General features: G+C 44.0%; 3 long non-coding RNA genes across 4 annotated transcripts; 2 read left to right on the forward strand and 1 right to left on the reverse strand.

Annotated features, from left to right (window-relative positions):
- Positions 1–236: 236 nt before the first annotated feature.
- Positions 237–9,774, forward strand: LOC103671286. The gene is made up of 3 exons (XR_570815.2): positions 237–352; positions 1,185–1,408; positions 9,393–9,774. It is a non-coding gene; the product is annotated as an uncharacterized LOC103671286 (long non-coding RNA).
- Positions 9,775–11,290: 1,516 nt separating this feature from the next.
- LOC103671285 lies at positions 11,291–25,916 on the forward strand. Its single transcript, XR_570814.2, has 3 exons — positions 11,291–11,388; positions 24,150–24,250; positions 25,797–25,916. It is a non-coding gene; the product is annotated as an uncharacterized LOC103671285 (long non-coding RNA).
- On the reverse strand, positions 23,268–27,712 carry LOC121101034. Of its 2 annotated transcripts, none has more exons than XR_005832970.1 (3): positions 27,604–27,712; positions 25,896–26,068; positions 23,268–23,500 (listed from the first exon to the last, which is right to left on the reverse strand). It is a non-coding gene; the product is annotated as an uncharacterized LOC121101034 (long non-coding RNA). The 2 variants fall into 2 exon arrangements; XR_005832969.1 differs by having other exon boundaries at positions 27,539–27,664.
- Positions 27,713–27,744: the final 32 nt, after the last annotated feature.

Consider the following 27,744-nt stretch of genomic DNA (forward strand, 5'->3'; position numbering starts at 1 on the left):
ACTTTGGTGCATGTTTGCCAAAGCTATGGTTATTATTACAGTTGTACCTTCATGGAATAATTACATTTGACTATTGTTTTCAACTTCTCATAGACAAGAAGGTATATAGCTTTGTAAAAAGTGCAGACAGAACCAGCATTATATTTTTGCAGAGACCATTCATGATAAATTTATTCAGCAAAGGGAAAAAAATAAATCCATCTACACTGAAATCGCAATGAACCTGTTTCCATTAAAGGCCCCCAAGAGACAGAGCGCCAAGTGCAAAAGCAACAAGAGTGTAGATGAGAGATTTCTCCCCACTGAACTGTCTACCCCAGGAGGCAGCCAGTGCAACCTTCAGACCCAGGAGGTGAGAAAAAATCATTTTGTTGGGTAAAAGTATTCTGAGTAACTGCCTTCTTTGGAAATGGAAGAATTTCATTTTTCCATCTGACAAATGGAGAAGAACCTGTTTGCAGTGAAGACACTGGAGTTAATCGTCCCAGGATAATGGCTACCTTTGACCGAAGACACAGCCCCAGGAGTTGTGGCTTCATTCCCTTCAAGTATTGATCAAGTCTCAATCTTTGGGATGGTTGTGACATATTTTATTTCTGTAACTCCCTTTGAGAAAAGCATCCTGTAATTTTTCTCTACTTCTTGTAGTTGCTGCTGGTGGTGATTCGTATCTCCACTAGAAACATGCTGGGTGGAATTGACCCTTTGCAAGCATCCCTTCATGACACGATGAATAGGAAAATAGAGGGGTGGAAAGAGGAGAAAGCAAGCAAGCAAAGGGGGAGGTGAGAGAGACCCCGGGGATGACGGAACCAAGAAGAATCAGGATCTCTCAACAATCTGACCCTTACATGCCTCTGCACCCACATCCAACTTGTTTTATTAAAGACATGTTGTTTTTGAAAGCCTCTAAGTACCTACAGAGCTGGGTTTAGGGTCATGAAACCACCCCAAGCATGCCAGTAATTTGACTTCCCTTTAAAATAATTTTTTAAAAATTGCTTACCTTGAATTTAATAGGATGTGGAAGACACTGATTTTCCAGAAATAAAAATTGTAGTCACAGGCCAATTTTCTTACTAATTCTCTTCTACTGGCTGAAGTAGGAGCGACGCTCTGAAAGAAATCCAGCATAATGTTTTTTAACCTTTCTGTTTTTGTCCTCTTTTCCGTTTTCTTTTTAGTGATTTTCTGAACTTGACCACTTTCTGGAGGAGCCTTGAAGTGTTTAAAATTTAGATAAAATATATCACTTGTTCCTGATAGTAGCACTGTGCTACCTGTGTGCTATTATGTAGTTTTAGAATCTCCCTGAATGTGACCATCAGCTGACGGACCTTAGGGGGTGTTTCTGTTGGTGTGCAGCTTATATGGGAGCAGTGCGAATATACTCAAGAGAACAACATTGGTAAGAAATTTCATTTTTAAATATTTTTTTCAAAATCTTTTATTTTGAAATAATGACAGATGCACAAGAATTTGTAAAAACGCTAAGTGTCCTTTGTACCCTTCCCCCAGCTTCCCCCAAAGGGGACATCTTACGCAGCTATGGTATAAGATCAAAACCAGGGAATTAACATTGGTATATTTCTGTTAACTAGACTACAGACCTTATTCAGTTTTCACCGTTTTAAAAACCTACACTCATTCGAATGTGTGTGTGTGTCGTCCTATGCAATTTTATTCCACATATAGATATATGTAACCACCTCTCTAATCAAGATCTGGAACTTTCCCATTCATCCCTATCAAACAACCCCCACACACTACCAGGGATTTCTTTTGAAATTTCCTTTCCAGACAATTGTCTATTGCTGCAGGGATTAGTTTGCTAGGGCTGCCTTGACAAAGCACCACGCACTGGGCAACTTAAACAACAGAAATGTATTGTCTCACAGTTGTGGAGACTGAAGTAAAGGTCAAGGTGTCAGCAGTGTTGGCTCCTCCTGAGTCTCTGAGGGAAAAGCTGTTCCATGCTTCTCTCCTAGCTTCCCTGCTACTGGTGGTTTGCCAGCAATCTTTGGCCTTCCTTGGCTTGTTGATGCATTTTCCCAATCTCTGCTTTCATCTTCCTGTGGTGTTCTTCCTCTGTGCATATCTGTATTCAAATTTCCCTTTTTTATAAGAACACTAGCCATAATGGATTGTTCACTCTAGTGACTTTGTTTTAACTTGATCACCTCTTTAAAGACCCTATCTCCAAATAAATTAGGACTTCATATAAATTTTGGGGGAACACAATTCACCCTATAACAGGGACTAATTTATATTTCTGCAAGCTACGTTGAGTTCTGGGTGAAATCTGGGTTAACCGACATTATATTTCCAGATTATTCTGTGATGTTGAAATGCCCTATACAGATTGGTATTCTAGGCTGCTGCCTGGAAGGTCAGATCCAAGTATTTCAATGAAGGAATTCTCTGGGATCTAAGAAATTCCAACACTTGAATAAATAAAAACAATATAGAGAAAATGATGTGTTTATTTGGCAGCTCAATAGTAAATAGGAACTTTCCATACTAGATTGCTGGTTCTCACTAAGCATGAGGTAACCTGAGGTCATTTCTGTATTGTATGTTTCCGAGACACCTTTTTAAAAAAGATGGCACTTGTTTTTAAAGTTTACTTACTTTTTTAAGTAATCTCTATGCCCAATGTGGGGCTCGAACTCAGGACCCCGAGATCTAGAGTCACATGCTCTTCTGACTGAGCCAGCCAAGTGCCCCAAGAAGACGCTTTCAACAGCAACCAAACAATGACAACAAAAAACAAACAACCCAATTCAAAAATAGGCAAAGGACTTGAATTTCTCCAAAGAAGACAGACAAATGCCCAATAAGCACAGGAAAAGATGCTCAGCATCACTGGTCATTAGAGGAATGCAAATCAAAACCACAGCGAGATCCTATTTCACAACTTCTAGGGTGGCTATAGTTTTTTTTTTTTTTTTTTTTAAGGAAAACAAGTGTTGGTGAGGATGTAGAGAAATTGGAACCCTTGTGCACTGCTGTTGAGAATGTAAAATGGTGCAGCCTCTATGGAAAACAGTTTGGCAGATCCTCAAAAAGTTAAACATAGAACTACATATAACCCAGAAATTCCACTCCTAGATATATATTCAAAAGGATTGAAAGCAGGGACTCAAAGAGATACTTGCACACTAGTGCTAATAGCAGCATTATTCACGAGAGCCAGAAGATGGCAAATGTCAACAGATAAACAGACAAAATGTGGTATATACACATGATGGAATACTCTTCAGCCAGATAAAGGAATGAAATTTTGACACATGCTACAACATAGATGGACCTTGAAAACATTATGCTTAGTGAAATAAGCCAGACCCAGAAGGACAAAAAATGTATGATTCTACTTATATGAGATACCGAGAATAGGCAAGTTCATAGAGACAGTACAATAAAAGTTACAAAGGGTGGAGGAAGGGGGAAGGGGAAGTTATTGTTCAATGCATACAGAGTTTATGCTGGGGATGATGAAAAAGGTTTGGGTATAGACAGTGGTGATGGGTACATGGTATTGTGAATATATTTAATGGATTTGAATTGTACACTTACAAATGGTTAAAATGATAAATTTTATGTTATATATATTTTACCACACAAAAAATGTAGCATATGCATTAAAAAGAAGGCTCTGTTTTGGGGAAAATGGAGCTCATAGACTCCTCTGTTTCTGCCAGATTGGTTAAAAGGACTCCTTGAAGTCCTATTTAAACATGGCTTCTCTTCTCTTCATTAATTTATTGTAACTCAATATAACAATACTTATTCAGCACCTATTCCATACAAGGCACTGTCTCTGTTCCTAATTAATTCACTAAAGGATGGGGATGGGTGGAATAAGAGAAATATTAGCAAAGAACCATGGAAAAGAGAGGCTATCTCCAGTCCTTGGATAGAACCAGTTCAGGGAATCATAGAAGTTTTGAAAAGAGATTGGTCTTGAATGGTGGGTAAGATTTTACTGTGCAGAGGTGAGTGGAGAGAGCATTCTAGTCTAAAGAGAGTGAACACCATGAGCAGAGACGTGGGAAACAGCAAATAGTCAGTGTGACTATGGATTAGGGTGTACTGAGGGAGAGTGAGGAGTCAAGCCTGCCAAGTGCGGTTGGTGGGCTATCATAGAAAGCCTGGTCACTGGGTTGAGGACATCGTACAACATTTGGTAGCCAGTTGTGAAGAGATGAAATGATTGGAGCTGTGCTTCTGTAAGATTCATCGGTGGAGTTTGCTGGTTTAATGTGGTAGTTCAGGCAATGGCCTCAAATAGGGTGATGGCGGCAGACACAGAACAGCCCAGAGCAAGATGAGGGATGCTCCTCAGAGGAGCATGTCTTTGGGAGGAGGGTGGAGAAAAGGAAGTAGGAAAGTCTCAAGAAGAAGGCATTTGAGGAGAGAAATCAGAGAGTGTGATTCCCCAGCAGATGGGTTGTGAGGGCTTCACATATTGGAAGCTCTACAAATTCTAACTTTTAATCTTAACAAGGCCTTCGCCCTTTGGTTCTCTTTCTCATTCTCTGAAGAGCTATTTCAGGCCTTCTCCACCTTCCTCAGATTTCCTCCTGTTCCGCCATTTTCCTCCTCACCGTCAGCCTCCACTTTGCCAAGAATCCTTGAAATCATCAAATCAGAATTCCTTCAGCTTCTTGCCATCCTGGTGACAAACTGACCTGCATCTGATCCTGCTGTCTCTTCCTTCGCTCCTCCTGCCCCATGCACCTGAACCCTGCCCACCTCCTTTGGAACCTGGAATGATCAATTATCCCCACTGTCATACAAAAACTGATCAGTTCTCTTCTTACTTGACTACTTTTGGGTTTTTTTTTTTTAACAGATTTATTGAGATATGATTTACATCCCATACAATATATTCATTTAAAATGTACAATTAGTATATTCATAGAGTTGTGTAACTATCCCCACAATTAGTTTTTTCAGTTATTGCTTATGTATCTTTTTATTTGTGGTGAAACACACAAAACATGAAGTTTACCATCTTAGTCATTTTTGAAAAACATTTATTATTTCTTTTAAAGTAATCTCTGTGCCCAATGTGGGGATTGAACTCATGACCCCGAGATCAAGAGTCAGGTGCTCCACCAGCTGAACCAGCCAGGTGCCCATCATCATAGCCATTCTTCAAGGTCCACCTCAGCACATCACGTTGTGCGTGATCATCCATCTCCAGAAATCTTTTCATCTCATAAAACTGAACCTCCGTACCCATTCACAATAACTCTCCACTCCCTTTTCTCCCTAGCCCCTGGCAACTACAATTCTATTTTCTGTCTTTATGAATTTGACTACTCTAGGTACCTCATGTAAGTGGAATCATGATTTTTGTCCTTTTGCGATTAGCTTATTTTAGTTAGCATAATGTCCTTACACATAATCCATGTTTAGCATGTGTCAGGGTTTCTCCTCCCTTTTTAAGGCTGAATGATATTCCACTGCACCTAGATATCATATTTTGTTCATCCATCCATCCATTGATGGGGCTCTTGGGTTGTTTTCACCTTTTGGCTATTATGACTAATGCTGCTGTGAACATTGGTGTACAAGTAAATTCCCCATTGCCTAGTCTTGTTTGTTTTTTCTTTTCAAGATTTTATTTACTTATTTATTTATTTAGAGAGCATGGGGGGAGGGGCAGAGGGAGAGAGAGTCTCAAGCAGGCTCTGCGCTGAGCATGGAGCCTGACTTGGGGCTCAATTCCATGATCCTGAGACCATGACCTGGGCCGAACCCAAGAGTCGGATGCTTAACTGACTGAGCCACCCAGGAGACATTTTATTCTTGGGTTTTTTTTTTTTTAAGATTTTTTATTTATTTATTTGACAGAGAGAGAGACAGCCAGAGAGAGAGGGAACACAAGCAGGGGGAGTGGGAGAGGAAGAAGCAGGCTCCCAGCGGAGCCTGATGTGGGGCTCGATCCCAGAACGCCAGGATGACGCCCTGAGCCGAAGGCCGACACTTAATGACTGAGCCACGCAGGCGCCCCTATTCTTGGGTTTTTGACACTAATGTTATTCTTTCCTTGAAGAACTCTTGCATTGGCTTACCCTCTTCTGGTTTCTTTCTACTTCTCTAGTTGTACCTTTGCTCCATTTCCTCTGTCATCAGTTAAACTTCGACATTTTTCAGAATTCCATCCTTGATCCTTTTTTCCTCTCATTCTGCACTCTCTCTGGGTGGTCTCACTTATTTTCATGATTTCTATGGTGATTTTCAAATCTCTATTTCAAGTCCCAACTGCTTAAGATGGCATTCAATTTGTTTACACTTCCTTGCTGGCTCTTACTCTTTTATTCTAAATCCACTGGCTTCTCTCCATCTCCATTGCACTCTCTGGTTCTCAACCACCACCATCCATCATCTCTTGCCTGGATTACATCACTGCCTCCTAACTGGTCTTCCTACTTCCAGTCTTGCCTTTTTCAAATATACATAGTTCCCAGAGAGATTTTCTATAGTGTGAATCTGATCATGGTGTTCCAACCAAACAACTGGCTCTGCAGTCACTTCAGTGAGTCTTCTCTTGCCTTAAGGTCATTATGCAGGCTGTTCCTTCTGTTTGAATGCTCTTCTAACCTCCCCCCCCCACACCTGATTGACTTGCCCACCTATGTCACCTTATACCTCACTTTCTCTGGAAGGCTTTGTCCTACTCCCCAAGGCAGGGTGGCTCTGCTCACACCCTAGTCACCCACTTATTCTTCTGCATCTCCTACCAGAATGCAAGCTCCCTGTGTGCTTGCCTGGCACACAGTAGGTCTTCAATATATATTTGCTGTGTGAATTCGTGATATCTGTTTTCTAGCCCAGAGTTGGGACTATTGCTCTGGAACTTGATGGAGAAGGCTAGGTTGAAGATCTAAATGGGAAACTAACTGCATGCAGGAGACAGTCGAAGCATTGGATTACATTCAGTGTTTATTGAATATGAATATATATATATATCTTACTAAAAATAAGTGTGTCAATGTACTATTAGTACATATTACTAGCATATGAAGTAAATACTATAAATAGGTATGTATGTATAAAATAAGTATATATGTTGTTAAGAATCTGAATATATACTTTACTATATAAACTTTGCTATAGTCAGATTTTTAAGGCAATTGCAAAGAATTCTCAAGTCTCTCTGTTTTCAAAATTTCTACATTCATGTTTTAAGCCCAGAGTTATTAATAACTATTTGGGCTGCTCCACATATTCCATGTTCAGAATAGACTTGTTCAGTGCTAAGACTTAAGAAGTCCATTCCAGTGAGTTGCGTGCTTACAAAATCACCTCTGCCTGTTGTCCTGAGGCTCCTGGTGGCTCAGTCAGTTGAGCGTTTGACTCCTGATCTCAGCTCAGGTCTTGATCTCAGGGTTGTGAGTTCAAGCCCTGCACTGGGCTCCACACTGGACGTGGAGCCTACTTAAAAAAAAAAAAAAACATCTTAAATGCCTAGCCCCCAAAAGTATGATGATGACATTCCTAAGCCCTCACTGGGTATACTTAGTTTCCATGACTCATGTAGGCCTCCCAACAGCCCAAAGAGATGGATATCATTACGTCCATTTCACAGACGCAGCTGCTAAGAGTTAGAGAGGTTATGTAGTTTGCCCAAGGTCACTCGGCTTAGAAATAGTGAAGCCAGGATTCAAGCTTCAAGCTGGTCGGACTCAATGCCCAGGCTCACCAGGCCCGTATGGTGCAGCTTCCAAGTATGCCCTGAAGCAAAGCCAGGTTGCCTGGTGTCTGATGGTGGCATGGATAAAACCATACGATGGCAAACACATGGCAAAAGTACAGCGCTCCTAACTCATGAGGGGCTTCTACTTCCATCACTGCTGTTCATCTTTACAAGAACCCCAGGAATGCGAGGATAGGGCCATTATCCCCATTTTAGAGATGAAGGAACTGAGACACAGGCAGGTTAAGCGACTTGCCCACTGTCTCACGGTGAGGCAGTGGTACAGCTGATATTAGAACCCAGGTCTCCTGGCTTTTAGTTAAAAAGCTTTTTTCCATTACAGCACAACCTTGTGGCCTTCAGCTTTCAGACTCCGATTGAACAGCAGCATATGAATTAACTGAGGTTACTGTATTATCCCCTAAAATGACGGCTTCCCATTAAAAAAAAAAAAAAAGAAGAACAGCAAAAATTCACCAATGGAACATGTGCAAAATGCATTTTCACAAGGTCATTCTTACCCAGAGCTGTTTTAAAAAATTATTATTCTCCATTTGGGCTTTTGGTCTATGATCCCATGGTACGTGCAGTTAAATGGTAATTTAAACAATGTTTCAGAATTGATTTCTGGTTAACAGGACTGGTTTGGAAAGATGGTGGGTTTGGAAGATGTACGTTAAAAGGAATTGAGAAATCGGTCGACCAGCACAGTTAGGGAATTTAAAGATGTTGATTTGGAAAGAACCACCCAAACAGTTCTAGCTGTAGTTGGGTTTGGTGGGTCTGCACGACAGCATGATAGATACTGTGTGTTGGTGACATGTACTTCACAGGACAGCCATGCACGACGGCCCACAGTGGGGACAGCAACAGTGACGTGGTTACCAAGTACCGTATATAATGTGCACCCTTAGCACACTTGTCGGGATTGGTGTTGGTTTTACTGAAAAACATTTTTGTTTGTGGAAAGTATGATGTCTTTTAAAACATCTACAGGTATATCTGTTAGATTGTAATTCAACAGATATTGATTGGAACCCTATTCTGTTCAAGATTAAAAGTGCCAGGTCTTGAATCAGGATTTTTGATGTTATGTGAGTCTGAGCTTCAGGCGGGATGCAGGAGCTGCCCTGGGGCTGCCTGCGCCCCATCTCCTGCTCTCTGCTCTCTGCGGGGAGCCTAAATCCTCACTTCATCCATAAAGGTGCTTGGGGGATTCCCAGTTTCTGAGCTCCCAGCAATCCAAGAAGCAGATGTTGGAGGGGAAGCCCCACCTACCTTTCAGCTTTGTTCCCAGGCCAAATAAAACCAGAAAAGTCTTTCTATTTTGAGAAAAGCAATTTATTCTGGACTCATGTTTTCTCCCACACTTGGGCAGGTGAGATAATCTTAATGCAGTTTTATCAGCCTTAACTCTTGAATTCTTGGCTGCTAAACTAAAAAAAAAAAAAAAAAAAAAAAAAAAACTCAAAGAAGCATAAACCCCCCATTTCCATACCAAAGAGCACCAGGCTGTTCTTGGAAAGCTTTATCTCTTTCATGGCGGTGCTTGTCTCATATTCTGTCACAGAACGGTGAGAAAATCAGCTATAAGAAGAAAAAATAGTGCGACAGAAACTTAAAACTAACTCACTGATAACAATGAAGCAGTAAGCATATGTTCTTTCCTCCCCTCTTTCTTCAGCAAATATATTGAGAAGAAAACATGTCTTACATGAAGCAATCTTTCACATCTCCATACACGAAGACTCAAAAACGTAGATAGCCATGACTTCACAGCGTATGGATTCAGAACCACTTTGGTTTTCAGTGTTTGCTCAAGTTCTCAAGAAATGCCACTCCAGACGGATTTCAATACAAAACAGGAAAAATTAAAAGGTGCGTCTGAGGAAGTGGAACACAAATCAGGGTTCATCTCCCACCAGAAAAGCATGGGTGTTTGCGTGTGGTGGAAGTTTTATGGATGCTCCGAAGGTCACCCAGATGTTAAGGGAAGTCTGCAGTTACAATTTCACGTCTGTGCTTATGTGCTATATGATAAATCACATTTATCTCTCCAAACATTTCAGCCACTTGTTATCATTTTTCAATTATTTTTACTCTGTTCTAGGGGGCTTTCTCAGGGATAATTTGTCTCTTAAATCTCCTGTTTTTTATTTGCCCCCAGTGAGAGAAGCAGGAAGTACACAGCAGATCTTGGAAACGAAGGAGTTGGCTGTTCCCCCCGAAACTCTGAGCCGCTCTTAACCCCTTTTCCCCCACAAAGTTTTTTTTTTTTTTAACCTGATGACAGAATGGCCAACAATTGAATGGATCAAAGGATGGGCATATGAGTTCAAAAACCACGTACTTTCCCGAAGAAAATATACTTGGGGAAGAATCAAATATGCCCCCCGCCCCGAGACCCCGAAGTACATTAAAACTAAAAACATGTAAGAGCGTATGTGAAATTTATATTTATGATTTTCTATAGAGTCACAGGATTTAATTTCTATTTTTAAATATTTAAATGAAGCTCTTACCTTTCCCTCTGATTTGTGAATATCAATATTGTCATACTTAATATGTAGGAGATTAGTCAACTCTATTGAAAGTGGTAGAGTAGGATAAAAATAGGACCTCCATGGGGCTGTTGTGAGGATTAAAATATGTAAAATGCTTGTAACAGGGTAGCACAGAGTAAAGTGTTCAATATTTATTATTATTATTGTTATTTTTATTACTTTTAAATGTATTCCCATATTTATTTTGCACACAATGGGGATCAAGTTATATGTACTCTTTTGCCATCTACTTTTTTTTTTTTTAACATAATGGCTTTTAGACAGCTTTCCATGTTAACAACTGTAAATTTATATTTTCTTTAAAAGAGAGAAAGAACAAAAAAGAAAGCAGAAATACTGGATATTTGTTGGACTCCACCGGTCTTCAAAATGGATGCCACAAATTCACCGGGTCATTCTCTTCTAGATTCCTATCATATGATTCAGTGTTGCCAAAGAGAGCAAAATAAATAACATCCAGGTTCTGTGAGCTGACTTGGCAGCCAGACCCCAAGCAAACAGCAAGCCGGTGGTCTGTAGGAGCGTCTAAGTGGCTCATCTACATTGTGGCAGGCAGAAGCACCCCCTGAAAATTTTGTGATATCCTAGGGTGACAACATGGTGGGATTACTTCTTAAGCAGAATTCACATTTCATTATTGTTTGGGGACTTCGACTTTCCAATCAGGTCCCCATTCCCAGATATAAGCTGATTCTGAGTGGTAGAAACATGATAATCTGGAAGCCAGCTAGCCTTGCTGCTTGTCCTGTCCTTGACACTGGTTTTGATCTGAGAGGCTTCTAGGAGGAGCCCATGGCAGGGTGCAAAGGGACTGACTACATGCTTGATGGTAGTTGCCCTCTGCCTGGGGTTGAACAGTGTCCCCCAAAAGTTAGTTCATGTCCACCTGGAACATGTGAATGTGACCTTATTTGGAAATAGAATCTTTATAGATGTAATCAAGTTAAGTTGAGGTCACAGCGGATTAGTTTGGGCCCTAAATCCAGTATGACTGTTGTCTTTATAGGAAGCAGGAAATCTGGACACAGAGACACACACGGGAGTGCCACGTGACAATGGAGGCAGAGATTGCAGTTACGCTGCCTCAAACCAAGGAGAGCTGGCAAGGGACTGCTGGTAACAACCTGAAGCTAGGAGAGAGACGCTGAACACATTCTCCCTCTGAGCCACCAAGAAGGAACCAGCCATGCTGACACCTTGATTTAGGGTATCTGGTCTCCAGAACCGTGAGAGAATTAATTTCTATTGTTTTAACCCACCAAATTTTTGGTAATTTGTTATGGCAGCCCTTGGAACCTAAGACACCTTCTTGTGAATACATGCATGTTGGAAAGGAAATATGCAAAGGATATACCCTGATCAGATAGACAAGTAAGAAAGGAAGGAAGGAGAGAAGGAAGGAAGTGTAGAGAAAGAACAAGTGTCAAGTTGGCCAACACTATTTAATCAAAGGGTATCAGATACCGCTTTGTTAAGATGCTAAGGCTCAATTAACTCCTCTAAGAATCTGACCCTGAATCCACAGCTGATGGAACACACACTCTGGTGGAAACACCAGCCAGTGATAGTCAACATGTTTGATTAGCAGGGGATTTATCTGTAAGCATTACGCTACTTAGATGCTATATGTAAGTTCACTCTCACACTGTGCACCCACAGCACCCTCTCTTGAAGACCCAGGCACAAGTCTGGTGGCCATGAGGAGGCCTGAGTGTCCCTCAAGGTGCTGACTCTAAAATTACATGGAGCTCTCTCCCTTAAGCAAACCTGGGGGACTTGACGGTGCTGGCAAGTGTGTTCTAGAAACATCGGCAGCCTTCCACCCAACCTCAGTGGCGTCCCAAGCTTACTCTGGGCCCTGCTGCTGCTGCACAGAATCTGGGTGCATACTACTCACTCTTGCATAAGAATACTTTAGCCCCTGTTAGCTCAGGCCCTGCAGAACTAGGATTTTTTTTTTTTTATAATATTATGTTAGTCACCATACAGCACATCATTCGTTTTTGATGTAGTGTTCCATGAATCATTATTTGCATATAACACCCAGTGCTCATTTTAACACATGTCCTCCTATTAAGGCTACCCCATCCTCCCATAGGATTTAAGAGTATTTGAATGAACCCCAGTCACATAAATGATCACATTGAAAGAGAAACCAAGAATTTTTGCTAAATGAATTTTAGAGTGTCTTTGCTTTACAATGGGGATCAGTGACTCTATTATTTTGCTACGGTTTCCCAGACAAAGTACCACAAATTGGAAGGCTTTGGCAACAGAAATGTACTGTCTCACAGTTCCGGAGGCCAGAAGTCTGAAATTAAGGTGTTGACAGAATTGGTTCCTCCTGAGGGCTGTGAAGAAGCATCTGTACCAGGCCTCTGTCCTTGGCTTGTAGATGGCCATCTTCTTCCCTGTGTCTCTTCCTGTTGTCTTCTCTCTATGCATGTCTGCCTCTGTGTCCAAATTTCCCCTTTTTATAAGGACACCAGTCATATTGGATTAGGACCTACCCCAGTGACCTCACTTTAACTTGGTTACCTATGTAAATACTTTATCTCTAAAGAAGTCATATTCTGAGAGGCTGAGGGTAGATTCCAACATATCTTTGTGAGGGGAGGGAGTGCAAATTCAGTCCATAACACTAACCAAGCCAAGCTAAGAGCCTGTACTCTGCCCAAGTTCACATCCTGACTGCTCTTTACTCACTTTGAATGTTTAAGCAAGTTATTTAAGCTCACTGGGCCTCAGTTTCCTCATTATACATGGGGATGGTAGTAATGGAACCTCTTTTAGGGTAGTTGTGAAGCGTACCTGTAATAGTACTTGTCCCATGCTTAGTGCAGGGCAGGAAGCTACTAAACACTCGATAAATAGATATCAGTATTAGTATAAGGGAGGTGACAGACTGGACTGAAGAACAAGACATTGTTATGATGGTATCAGGCCAATCCGATCCAAGCTGACTTACTATGTGACCATTTTCTAAGGGTGTGGCACCTGTAGGATCATCCCAGAGTTCTTATGGCCCCAAGTCCCTCGATGTGTCTGCGTTTTTGGAAGATTCCAGCAAGTATTCATACTTACTTCCTGAGGGTTTGACCTGAGTCCTAGTTTTACCCGAGTCTACATTTGGGCTTTGGAGTGCCGTTGGCTGTCTTAACTAAAATCCCCATCAAATCCAAACCAAAAGAGGTTATGTGTGTGTCTGCTCCTCTTCCTTCTCCAGAAGATGGCCCAGTGCCCTGCGCTGATATTAGCAGAGGCTCTTCCACACTCCAGCACACAAGGCACTCACTCTACATTCCACGCCTCCATTTCTTTAAAATATATATAAACAGACAACACTTTAGATGCTAGGAAATGATGTGACCTAGAAAGTGAGCTGACAGATAAAACGAGAGAAGGATCTCCAGGAACACAATCTTGTCGAGGTAGATCTTGTCAGAGCAGATTTTCTGTGACCATAATAAAGGGCTTTTAACACGAGCTGGGTTGCCTCATATCTGAAGAGTAGAGGCTAGAGAGATTCTTAAAAAGGAAAAATAAATATTGCTCTAATTGGAGCCAGAGGTGAGGCAGGGTGGGACAATGAGCAAGCAAGGACTATTTATGTTGGAAAAGGGAAGCGTTAGAAACGATGTAGCTGAGGAATTCAGGAAGATGAAGGGCTTGGTCAAAACCAAAGCAGTCCCTCTTGTTTGAGAAGAAAGGACAGGGTCCAGGAATGAAGAGGAAGAATCAAATTACAGGGCAGCGGATGTAAGCTAAATGAAAAGAGAAACCACTGCTTTCTGCAGATATTGAGGCTGGGAAATTCAGTGTTAGGACAGGGCGTGCAGGCTGAATCTCCAAAGCTTTGGGAAAATTTCATGCTAATGAAAAATGGTCGTGGTTAATAAAGATTAGATAGTAGTTACCTGAGTGGAGACCAGGGGTATTTTAAAAGATCACTGTACACAACAGTGTCCCCCACCAGATGGGAAATTTCTAGAAAGTTGATTCAATGTCCTATAATTTTCTTTTGTAATTCCCCATTCATGAAAAGTGACACAATAGTCATTGCTACCTTTTTTTTTTTTTTAGGCAGATATTTTACATGATTTATTTCTGATTCTTACCAACAACCCCTTTTATATTTAGGGAAAATGAACAAAGCTCACAGAGCCAAAATGAGTTATTCATGGTCCTTGGGAGGCAGAACTGAGATTCAAACCCAGGTCCATCCTGTGTCTAAATGAGCACAATTTCTCAGTACATTTCATAGAACTTAGAGAGCTTAAGGTATGAAGTAGAAATTAGAAACCATACAATCTGGCCACCTTTCCTCCTATTTTACAAATGAAAACGTTCAGTGTAAAGGTGTGAAGGGATTGGTCCAAGCCCCCATAGGGAATAGCAGAGCAGAGTCATTTGCTGAATAAATTAATTCATGAATATATGGAATTTCTAGCAATTTGAAGAAAGATATTTGTACACTTCACAATTCCAAGTTCCCTTAAAATGTCTAGGTATTTTTACATTTCCTAGGTTTCAAAAAATCCATGTCTGGGCAACTAAAAAAGAAATTATACCCTCCTACTTTTAACAAATCTCAAATAATAGCACTGGAGGAAGTAAAAATTATTTTAATCTTTCTGCCTCTGCTAGTCTCAGTTTACCAGGACTCAATTTATATCAGGATTCCTCTTGGGAGTAGAACTAGATTAAAGATGGAACGTTTGAATCAAACAAAAGTGTGAATTATAGAAAATTTGAAAATATTCAATGACTAGAATCTCATTCAGCTAGCACACTGGGTCACCAATGACTCTATATGTCATGCTAAGTGTTAGGGATACTAAATGGAATGGAAGGTGATTTCTGCCTTCAAAGTTCTTATAGTTTAATACAGATCTTTAGTACAAAGATATAAGTTGTCACGTGGTCTGAAAAGTGTTATTTCAAAAAGGAGAGAATATACAAAATACTCAATTTAACTTGGTAGAGGTCCTTAGGGAATCTGTCAAATGAATACTTAAATGTAATTCATAATTAGCAAAGGTATGTTTGTAAATTGGTGCTCTAGAAGTTCTTCAAATGTGCTTGATATTTTTCTTCTCTTTTTCCTTGTGAATATTACCCTACCTTGTTTGTGGCATTGGTTGCCTATTACTGTGTACCAAATCACCACAAAGCATATCCCACAGTCTCCACGGGTCAGGAATCTGGGTGACGCTTGGGTCTTCTGGCTCCGGTCGCTCACAAGACTGCAAGGTATTGGCTGCGGTGATAGTCATCTTAAGGCTTACTTGGGCCAGATCCACTTGCAAGACCACTCAAATAGTTATTGGCAGGATTCAGTTGCTACTTTGGTCTCTCCCCATGTGGGCTCTCCATAGGGCAGCTTACAATATGGCAGTGACTTCCGTCACAGTGAGTGAGTGAGTGAGTGGGAAGGCAAGAGAGAGAGAGAGCGAATGATCCTAAGACAGGAGTCACATGGTCTTTTGTAACCTAATCTTGGAAGTGCCTCCCATATCTTGCCATATTCTATTCATTACAAACAAGTTACTGAGTCCAGCCACACTCAAGACAGGGATATTACACAAGGGCATCAGTGCCTGGAGGTGATCACTGGGGACCAGCTCAAAAAACTGCCTATATACTTACCCTGTGAATTTATTTTCTCTATGAATTATGTTTGCAACACCATCCTCCCATTGGCCCAAACCAGAAATACAAGACTTGCCCTTTACTCCTTTACCTCACCCCTCACCCCAGTAAATCCATCATGATGCCTTGCCATTTCTAGTCTACCTCCTAAATATCTCTCAAGGTCATACAATCAGGAGGCTAATTTTCTCCATTCCTATTGCTACCACCTTGGTTCAGGCTTTCATTGCCTCTTGCCTGGATCTAGGATGGAGAAGAAAACCTCAGTGTTTTGCCTGGCTCCAGTCTGGGTTCCTACAGCCATTCTGCATACAGGGCTGGTACCATCATTCTAAGGCACAAATCTGGGTAGGACAGTCCAGCTTAAGGTCCCTCAGTGGCTCCCACAGTCTCCAGGATAAAGCCAGAAGTTTTCAGCATGGAGAACAAGGCCCCTCATTTAGTCCTGCCGACTTCTCTGAGTTCTCCTCTCCCTGTACTCCAGCTTCTTGGAACAAATGGCATCTTCCAAACTGGCTGTGCCTTCCCTGAGTCCTTGGGATAGCAGCTCCTTTTTCTTCCTTTGAATAATTCTCACTCAGGGCACTACTCAGACAGGTTGTTCTCTGAGTAGCCTCCTCTGTCTTCCCAAAGCAGGTGGAGGCCCCTGCCAGGGTCCCCGTGGTCCCTGGGCTGACTTCTCATGATATTTGCCTCCCTGCACTGCAGCGACCTGCCTTCATATGCCTGCTCAGCCCTCTCCAGTCTCAAAGTTCACTGACTTCCCCAACTGTTGTGTCTCTTTAGTCATTTATCCCCTTAGGTGCTTGATAACTATTAGTTGAGGAAAGAGTGATGAAAACTCTGGGAAACTCTGCTTCTCGGTTCTCTCAGCTCCTTTTGTTCCAGTCATTAGGGACAGCTGCATGATTTGTGGACCTGATGCAAAATGAAAATGAGGGGACCTTTGCTGAAAAACCACGAAAAAGACATTTCCTTTCTTCTTCCCTCTCTCTTGATCCATTGAGGTGTTTTCTATTTGCTAGTTAACGTTGCACACCCTCACGCATGGTGATAGTTGCAGGGAGAGTGCAGACCCTCACAGGCAGCTGAGGGTGTGTACCCGACCCTCCCACCCCCACCTGTGCCCATGCCCTCTCACTCACTCCCTCTGGGCAGGGCAGCACTTTCTGGGTGGGGGTGAGAGAAGGGGCCAAGAGCCCAGCCTGGGGAGGCAGTGTGAGGCAGCACAGCATTTGAGCCAAGGCTCCAAGCCCTTGGTGCCTTCTCCATTGTCCCAACAAACTTCACTTATAAAACATAAAGCCAAAGATAAAATTATTGACAGTTTTAAGACGGTGACCACAGAGCATTAAGCCCCAAGCACAGGACCCTCTTCTGAGCACAGGGTGCTGTGTGACTGTATGGGTCGCACACCCATGAATCCCGCCCAGCCAGTTATCCATATGCTATTGAACCACTTCCTATGGAATTTGGGTCATTCCTACTGTTTTTGTTTCTGCATCCACCAGCTTTAGCAGGACCAGGCTTTGGAAACTTCCTACGGCAGATAGATCTGCATGCTCGGGAGGAAGTAGCAGTAGCTTTTCAGGGAATAACGGAAAAAAACTGAAGCCTTCCTGAGCTGGTGCTCCCATCATATCCCTGAATGCATCCAGAAGGCCCAGAGTTCTCCTCCACATTAATGAATTATTAGCAAATATTATCCTCAAAGTATAATAAGATTGAGGCAGAATAGAATGGAAAAACCTATTCCCTCTGAAAGTCACTTTCCATTAATTTCTTCTGCCTTCTTCCTCGTGTCTAAGCAATCCCCGCAACCCTGGGCTCTGGAGCCTGTTCCCTGCTCCCTTCTCAGTAACACTTCCCTGGTGTTACCCTGCACCTTCAATCTCAACCCTCTGTGGGTTCCTCTCAATGCTCCCGTCCCTTCCATCTTGAACCCCCAATACCCCGCCCACCCAAAGTCTCCCTATAGCTATCCATGTGTTTCTCTCTCCCTTTCCTGACCAATGTCTTGTGAGAGCTTCTGCTCTAGCGTCCTCTGCAGTCTACCTCTGCCCCCCAACCCCAGGGGCTCCAGGTACTCTTGGTTCTCCTCTTTCCTCTCCAGTGCTCCCCTCCCTCTTTGCCTGCCCTGCCGGCTGCTCTTCCTCTACCTATATTTTAGAAGATGGTTTCCCCATGGTTCTTGCCAGACCTAATCTCTTCTAGCTCACTCTCTGGGCCAACAGCCTGTATCCTGGTTCCAGTTTTGCCCTAATGTTCTTAGTGATCTTGTGAATCACTTAAACTCTCCGGACCTCAGTTTCTGTATCTTTAAAAGAGGATTTCTGAATCTTGGCAATACTGACATTTTGAGCCAGATAATTCTTTGTTGAGGGAGACTGTTCTGTGCACTGCAGGATGTTTAACAGCATTCCTGGCCTCTATCCCCTGGATGGCAGTAACACCTCCTGCTGTGACAACCAAAAGAAATGTCTTCAGATGTTGCCAAATGCTCCCTGGTTGGGGGGGGGGGCAGAATTCCCCCATTGAGAACTACCACTCTAAAATGAAGAGTGAACCAGGCCATCTAAATTTGTTTGCTATGGCTCCCATAGCAAAGCGACACAAATCGGCAGGCTTAAATGAGAGAAATTTATTGTCTCATAGTTTTGGCGGCTGGAAGTCCAAGATCAAGGTGTCAGCAGGGTTGCTTCTTGAGGGCTCTGAGGGAAAATCTCATCCAGGTTTTTCTTCTACTTTCTGGGGGTTTGCTGGCTATCTTTGACATTCCTTGGCTGATCTCAGACTGCATGTTCATGAGGTGTTCACCCTGTGTGTCTCTGTCCAAATCTCCCCTATTTACAAAACACAAGATATGTTGAATTAGGGGTGCACCCTATCTATGTGTAACCTCAATTTAACCAATTATATTTGCAATGACCCTATTTATAAATAAAGTCACAATCTGAAGTACAGGGAGTTAGGACTTCAAATTAATTTTTGGGCACACAATTCAGCCCATAACATCATCTTTTTATGCTTCTTGTGAGCTCTAGTGTTCTATAATCTAATGAACAGAAAGGAAATATTGGTCTTTGTGGACCCCAGTGTAGATTCAGATTCTTTCTGCTAAGTTTCTTCTTGCACCAACTGCATCTCTGGACACTTCTCTTTGGGCAAACCATTCCTTTTGACTTCAGATAAATTTCAAAGGAAGTGAGGGAATGGGAATTTCAACTGCAGCTATCTACACAGTCTCTGGTAGGTAAGACTGACAAAGATCTCAAAGAATGCGAAGGGCTACCATTACAATGCTCATCTCCCATCCTTATGTTACTGTAAACACACAACACGGAACTAATAACATGAATTAATCTGCATAGTTATAGAAACTATGTTATTTTGGAATTACTCAATTACCTCCCTCTACCCCTCTAACCCTCATCCTCTCTCATCACAAAAAAGATACAGCTACAGATCTGCCCAGTCTGTCCAAAGAGACACTGTTTCTAGAGTCAAATGATGAACAACTTGGATGAGACATCAACATTTGGGGGCTGGTTATGCTTAGGTACTAAGCACTCCTCTCTGCTTAGTCTGATAGGGGCTGACCCCAGGAGGTCAGGACCTTCGGGGGTGCTGATAGCCCTTAAGGCATCATAAGCTCAAACAGACTGCAAGTAGTTATTGTAGGAGGAAGCATAACATCCCAAATCAGGAGGCCTTTTCAAGTGGATCTTCAGTGTGATAGGGCTCTGGCAGTTCCTACTCAGACGTCAAAGGCATCAGGATGTCAGATCCACAGCCATGTCTCAGACACTCTTTGTGAACACAGGAGTTCCCAAAAGAATAGTAGCTCTTTCCCTCACCCCTAATCTGTTCAGCTTGCTACCCCTAGTTGGCAAATAGTAAGTATTTTGAAGGACTCTGAGCCATTATGATCTCATAGCCATGTCTCTAAGGCCATAAGATAAAATATTTCTGCTTTTACATTCTGAAGTATGCAGTTGAGCAATTATTTGAGTAAAGTCAGAAATCTTCCCTCTCAATAATGGTGCTTTTGCCCAGGGTTGTCTGGAGAGTGCCCCAGGCCTCAGCTCTCCTCCCTCTGTTGTTGTCTTATAAACCAGAACACAAGTAACATTACAGGGGAGTAGAGAAGCAGGTGTCCAAAAGGGTGCCCCGGATATGAAGTGCTGGCACTGTTCATAAAAGTAGGCATCGCCTGAGTGTCCAGCAGTTCCTGAGAATGTGAGGACAGAAGTAGGACTTGCAGAATCTTGCTGGAGGAGATAACTGAACTCAGAAATGTCAAAAGCGCTCTTTCTAGTCTAGGTCAGAAGGAGAAGTCCTATGAGGAAGAAAAACCAGGGCAATGTGGCAGAACATAACTGGGGTAGTGGGGCTAGAAAAGTTCTCTCAGTGAAGATGACATCCAGTTGAGACCTGAACAGTAGGAAGGACGGAGCCATGAGAGGTTCTGAGAAAAGATCAATCAAAGCAGGAGGAAGAGCAGGTGCCAAGGCCCTGGGCCTGTACAGACACATCTGAGAGTGGTGCATATCTAAAGATAGACAATAAGTGGGTAAGCATAAGGATAGGGAGCTTCAGGGGCCGAAGTATGTAGAACCTTCTAGAATTTTGGGTTTATATTTTGATTGCAATGGGAGGCTATGGGAGGTTTTAAAAGGGAGGGGGAGATAGTATTGTGATTTAAGGTCTAAGAAGATTCTCTGGTTACTGTGTGGAGGATGAACTACAAGGAATGGAGAGAGAGGGGAGCTGAAAGTGTAGCTGAAAGACTGCTGCAGTTGTCCACATGAGAGATGGAGGTGGCTAGAACTAGGGTTGTAGCAGTGAGTGTGGTGAGAAGCAGTCAGGAGGGCCATGTAATTTGGAGATAGAGCTAACAGGACAAATTGATGGATTCGTTTCGTGGTTTCCCTTGTGTTGACTGGGATGGGGAGAACCGTGGGGAGCAGATTGAATGGGAGGGGTCATGGAACAATTCTGCCAGGGCTACATGATGTCTGAGGCGCCTCTTAGACATCTGTAGCCCTCAGAGTTTAACCAGAGATGTAGAGCTGCTAGAATATGTATCTTCTAGAGTAGGTATCCTGCCGAAGCTGGGGCCCTTTGTCACGGAGCTAAACAGACCCCTGACTCAGGATCCAGAGAAGCTGAAGGAAGGTCCAGAGGAAGGTAGAGCAGTTGCAGGCCTCACTGCTGCTTCCTGCCAAAAAGTGAGCCAGGAGATCAGCAATAATCGCTGGGAACTACAATGGGGTTGCTGCTTTCCTTCCACCCTCCAAAATCTTCCAAGAATCTCCTCTGTAGCCCAGCCTACCTGGAAATATACAAGAAGAGGGAACCTGGGAAATGTAGCTCAGTCTAGTCAATATGACACATTCCAAAGCCACCACCATATCCACATGGCACGGTTGAGTGAGTGGTTGGAAATACAAGTCTGGAACTCAGGAAGAGGTCCAGGCGGGAAGGAGACATTTGGCAATCATCATAAAGCCAGGGAGCTGGAGAAAGTCCTCTGGGGAGAGAAGGTGGACAGAGAATAAGAAGAACAAAAGAGCCCTGAGGTACTTCAACACTTAGAGGTTTGTTAGAAAAGGAGGAAACATCAAACGAGAATGAAAAGAAATCAGTGAGGTGTGAGGAAAACTAGGCAAGTAAGGTAGCACAGAGGTCCAGGGAAGAGAGAAGGAAGTGGTTGAGCACATCACACACTTCCGAAAACGGAAGTCGGATGAAGACCGTGTCAATACGACTCTGCGAAGATAAGATCCAAGGGTTACTTAGGATGTCATCCGCTATGGTCTGTATGTTTGTGTCCCCTAACCCAAACACATATGGTGAAATCCTAACCCCCCAAAGATGATGTTATGAGGACCTTTAGGAGGGGATTAAGTCATGAAGTGGAGCCCTCATGAATGGAATTGATGCCTTATAAGCAAGGCTCCAGAAAGATCCTTAGACCCTTTCCATGTGAGGGCATGGCAAGGAGGCACAAGCCATGAACCAGGAAGAGGGCCTTCAGCAGCATGGGACCATGCTGGCACCTTGATATCGGACTCCTCAGTCCGCAGAACTGGTAGGAGTAGATTTTAGTTGTTTACCTGTGGTGTTTTGTTATAGCGGCCCAATGGACCAAGACATATCCAGGTACAAGTACAGTACTGAATAAAAGGGTCATGGGTGGTCAGCAGTGGGAAGGATCAATCCGCATTGACCTCTGAGTTACTGGGGAGCACCTCAGAAACTAGTTCATGTTTAAGAAGAGCTCAGAAGGTCCAGTGGAATCGGAGCATTTGTGACAAATAGGATCTGCAGGGCCTTGTTCATCTCCAAACATTTTCAAGAGCCACTTAAAAGTCACAAATCCCTAACCATTTCCCAACAACCCACACAGAGACCTCTCAGCCTCCTATGCACATCTAAGAATAGCCTACTTGGCTGCAGTTGGCCTGAAATTCTTGCTTTTTGCGTCAAAACACTTGGCCACTATTTTCAGGCTGACGCTCCCGTCTACAAATGAGAAGAGGTGCCATTGCTCATTGGAAGTGTTCTCACTTATTTGTTGTTGGCAAAGGAATGTGTCAGAACCTGGACAGTAAGTCAAAGAGTTTGCTGAAAGGAATCACTTTGGTTCTCTGCCTGTGGGAGAATCTTGATTTCAGTAGCTCAAGAACAGGCAGAAGCAGGATTAAAAGATTAAAAAAAACAAAAAACAAAACGCTCAGTTTATTTAGCTTCTGAGTAATCCAGAAATCTCCAACAAGGCCTTTCAAACAAAAGGAATCCTTTCTTATAAATGTGGAAACACCACTGGTTTTTTGGAAAGCCCACTTCTGCACAATGGAAGACTGTATGAGAAAGGAGGAGGCAGACCCAGCCCCCCTTATTATAAATAAATCACTTGGATGTGTTTTGGTGAATAAATTTAGCACATTTTAAAATTCTATTTAGAAATATTGGTTTTTGACGGATTTATAATAAGCAGCCGGAATGTCTGTTTCAAGATCGCTGGTCAAATGGATTGTTTAGTTCTGCTTCAGATTGTGCTTTCTTATGGGTCTTACCACTCTAGAATTGCTAAGGGAGGGGCGTCCTCACTATCGGTGCTACTTGAATAGAGGTTGCTTGAGACTTTAGTGGGCCCCTGGCACTTTTGCCTTTGGGGACCCCATCCTCCACTGGAAAAAAAAAATCTATTTTATAACTGCATTGGTATAAAGATGACTGTGTTAAGATTATATGTTAAAATATTTTCTTTAACCCAAAGAAATTCATGTTTTTTGTTCTTCTGAAAAGAAATGAAAACGTTTTTTGTGGGCCCCATGTTAGTTTCTTATTGCTACTGTCACAAATTACCACAAATTTAGCAGATTAAAACTACACAAGTGTATTATCTTACACTTCTGGTTTTCAGAAGTCCAAAATCCATCTCACTGGGCTGAAATCAAGGTGTTAGCAGGTCTGGTCGCTCCTGGAGACAATCGGGGAGAATCCGTGTCAGCTCTGTTGAGCTTCTCGAAGCTGTCCACATTCCTTTGCTTGTGGCCTCTTCTTCCATCTTCAAAGCCAGTAGATTAACATTTTGAAACCTCTCTCTGACTCTGAACTCTGTTTCCCTCAGCTCATGTCCTTCTCTGACTCCTCCCCTCCTGCCTCCCACTTACAAGGAGCTCCATGATTATTTTGGGCCGCCCCAGATAATCTGGGATAATTTCCCCATCTCAGAATCCTTAATGTCATCACACCCACAAAAGTTGCTTTTGCTACGTAATCTCTACAGGTTCTGGAAATTAGGATGTGGCCATCTGGGGTGGGGGGCCATTATTCAGGCTACCCCAGTCCCTAACGTTATTGTGGGGCCAAGGCAGTGTGCCTGCTGTGACTAAAGGACAGATTGGTCCTGACCCAGAGCGCCAATCCAGGAACAGTTTGCAGCAGAATGGAAACTGCTGCACTGCATCCTTCACTGAGAAAGTCTTGCTATGAAAAACCGCTTAGTGACACAGTCTATTTCCAGTCTGGTGCAAGCTCCTCATCTCCTAGCAGACCAGTAACCAACGATTAGGGGCTGACAGACTGACGTAGGTGGATGAGGTCTGTGTTAAATAGCTACAGGAATCTTCCCGTTATTTTACTCGTTCTCTTTCTCTCTGGTGATTTGGGCTATCCTCGGGTGCACCTGTGGGCACACTCTGTTTTCTCCCCAGCAGACTGCCCTGGCGAATAATTCAGAAGGTCGGGGAGCAGGTCTGATCTCCGGGAGGTGCTGGATACTCGCTGGGGGTTCCACTGAGGCTTGTCCGAATGGGTGAGTGAATATATTCACATGAATGGAATTTAAGTATCCAGTGACTCTGGGCCCACCAAGGAAGTGGTCTGTTTACAAGTTGGTCCACAATGATCTTGAGAGAGAGTAAAGCTCTGTGTAAATGCCTTAGAGGTCCTGCCTTGGGGGAAGGGCGAGCTTCTCGGTCGCCTGGATCGCGGCTTCCAAGTGGTGGTGCCAGTGCAAGGCCCCTGAGCGCCACTGCCTCCTGCGCTATGTCTCCGCGCTTGGACAGGGCTCTCCGGATCCCCGAGGACAGTGGCGGCGGACTGCCATGTGGTGGGGGGCTGGGAGGAGCGCGCCGTGGCAGTGGCGGTGGCCGCGGAGGCCTAACAACACGTAATTTTCTTCTCACTTCACGCGTCCTTCTCCATCCGACATGGCAGGTGCGCTGAGAAGGAACGGTGTGTGAATCGATTCGGAGAGGGTCAGGAACACGGCAGCGAGCCCGGGCCGCGCCCCGAGCCATCGATCGCCTCCAAATCAATTTGCACACCGCTCCCACTTAGGTCACCTGCCATTTCAGACAGGGACGCAACCGTGAAGTGAGAAGGAAATTATGCTGGGAAGTCCGGGGACCCTCTCTCAAGAACGTGGGGGTCAGCCTTCAGCTGCTCTGGCATCTGCAGCCTTTGGAGGGGACAGAGCTCCCCAGCCCAGGCCCCTCGCTGTCGCTCAACCCCGCCCTGAAGGGAGGGAAAGCTGGAAGGCTGCAGCAAAACGGGGCCACTCCGAAAATCTATCAGCCTTGAGCTCACCTCTGGGGTTTGGGCTGCCACAGTCATAATCCTAAGAGCTATTTCAGAAAACCCAAATTGCCAACAGTAATAATCTCTCCGCCGCGGGACTGGTTTTCATTTGTGCCTCTCAATGCACTTTACAATTAATTCTCACCAACCTCTGCCTCCCACGAGCCAGGAGCCCAAGGGGAGCCCAAGGCAAGGCTTGGAAGCTTCATGGCTCCCCCATTGAGAGGGCAAAGGGCTTTCCCACTGGGAAGACAGGCACCGAGGCCCAAGTCTTCCTCAAGGAGCCAATGACAGCAATCTTTTTTGAGGAGAGAGAAGGCAAGGCCATATGGGGGTTGGATAAGGAGCTAGAGGACGTCTCTGGCTCCTGGTGTGTCCAATCAGCCTCCAATCAGTTGAGGCAAGAGGCATCTTAACTACTTACAAGGCGGAAGACCTGATCAGTAAATGATTTCCAAGGATGCTGTCCATCTAAACCCTGACTATGCAGTGGAAATGCTGTCTTCTCCAGAGCTATGGAGACAGTGGGGTCCACTGCCACCCTGTTAGGTCGCAGGAATCCCAACAAAACAAAATGGAAGATGACTCCCTGCCTGCTAGTGCTCAGCACAGTGTAAGACACTGAGTGGGTGCTCAAGAAATGGACACTGAATCTGAAGCTGCTTCATGTTGACTTGGTCCCCTTTCCCAAGTGGATGGTTTAGATTATCAATACATTGCAGTTGGCTAGGCAGATTTTCCTTACTGTTACTAATGCCTTTTGTCTACCCCACCGGAAGCAGGACCAAGGTCCACGAGAAACCTTGTGGCAGGAGCAGAGAAAGTGCAAGTCTGTACCCACCTTGAGTTCTAAGAAGAAAACAGGAAAACCAACTCACCTATGTCGTGCCTCCTGCAGTGCTCGGGTATCCCTGTAGAGCTTTCCCTCGCTGTGAAGGAAATGCTGATCAGGTCCTCCCTGTCCTGCCAAGTCGCTCCTGCTTGTGCTTCGGATTTGTCAGAGCTCCAGGAGAGGGCTCGGGGTTAGGTTTTGCATTTTTGGAACTTGTATCTGGGGGATGGAAATAAAGCAGTAGAGACTGTGACTCAAGAAGGTCTCACTCACCTGCTCCCCGAATCAGGCCATTTGCTCCCAACAGGTGGGTTTGGTGAAGCAGGGTTCCTGAGTGCTCAGTGCCCAGACCCAGCCACGTTGGCACGTGTGGGGATACACACACACACATAGACCCTTCTGCTCAGCCCAAGGTGACACTTTCCCAGCCTGGCTGGAATCTCTCCTGGGTGACGCCTTCTCTCTGCAATCCCCGAGCTCAGGACTCTAGCTGTTTCCACTTTGCATGGAGATTAAGTCTTCTTTATAATCAGGAGAGACTCATTCAGACCCTAAGGCCAGCCCTGCTGCCCAACATACTCCCTCTAGCCCAACTGCAGGAAAGCTTATCTTCCTGTCTCATCATTTCTTTGACCTCATGAAGCACTTCCAGGGTAAATAAAGAACAAGTTTAGAGTTCACTTCAATGATATTAGACTGGGCCTGGGATGACCAAGAGGTTGATGGTGTGGTCCCCGCCTGGAAGAGCTCTACTGGTCTGGTGCATCTACCTTGACTCCTTGGCCAGATTTAATGCTCTTGGGGGCCAGGCTTGTCTGCGTCCATGCCACAAGGCCCAATTCAGCAAATATGTGACAGAATCAAGACTATGGGGATTGGAAGCTTAACTGTAACCAATTCTAACTTGCTAAATGACCTCGTAAAATTTGTTGGAATCCATGCTGGAAGATGGAATTGGATGTTTAGGAGAGAAGACTGAGTTAGAAAGAAATCGAGCATCACTGCATCATTTCTAAGAGCTTCAACTCTATTCCTGTCTTTTAAAGCAAGCCAGGGGGTAAATGCTTCTTTTCTGCCTATCTCCCCCAGTGAGCATTTTCTGAGGCAAAAACCATGTAAGAGGCATTTGGTCAACAAAGAGAAGACAACAGGTACGTTTTGCATCCTCACCAAGTAAGACTGCAAGGGCCTCCCCTGCTGAACAGGGNCGTTCCACCCAGGAAAACCACTGCTTGTCCAAGGGCCACTGGACATGTGGGTTAACTCCCTTTCTGTGACTAGCTGGGTTGTCTGTGTAGACTCTGGGTCCCCAGAAGGCAGGAAGCTGGCGTGTTTAGCTATTTATTAATCTTTGGCTCCAGCCACATTTGCACGTGGTACATACCACAGACACATTTTATTAAATGTATCTTTCTATTACTAGACGCTTTCGTTTTGAACAGGAAATACGTGCGTTTGGCACAAGAGTCGGAAGAACCAGGAGCCACCCTTTCACATTTGTTCCCTAGACACGCGGCTGCCTGAGGTCACCGGGCAAGTACTATACCCAGTTGCTTGTGTGACGTTTCAGAGATATTCCACATATGCAAGCCCTATATTAACAAGTATTCTTGGTCTGACTGGATTATTTTTATTCCTCCCACATAGACAAGTACGTCCACTTCCTTCCACTTTTTCTGTTGGCATTACCTCAGATGCCTTTCTTAGCAGCGTGACCTGTTTGCCTCACGCACAGCATACCTAGCAGAACGCACCAGAGCCGCCGAAGCAGTCGCCGTCGCGATGACACCGCCGTCCGCGCGAGGATTCCAGCCGAGCTCGGCGGTTCTGGCCGCGCGAAGGTCGCGCCGCGCCTCCGGGGGTGCAGTGCCCGGCTCCGGCCGCACGATGGCGCG

This window comes from Ursus maritimus, unplaced genomic scaffold, assembly GCF_017311325.1.
Source record: "Ursus maritimus isolate PB19 unplaced genomic scaffold, ASM1731132v1 scaffold_6, whole genome shotgun sequence".
NCBI classification, from domain to species: domain Eukaryota; kingdom Metazoa; phylum Chordata; class Mammalia; order Carnivora; family Ursidae; genus Ursus; species Ursus maritimus.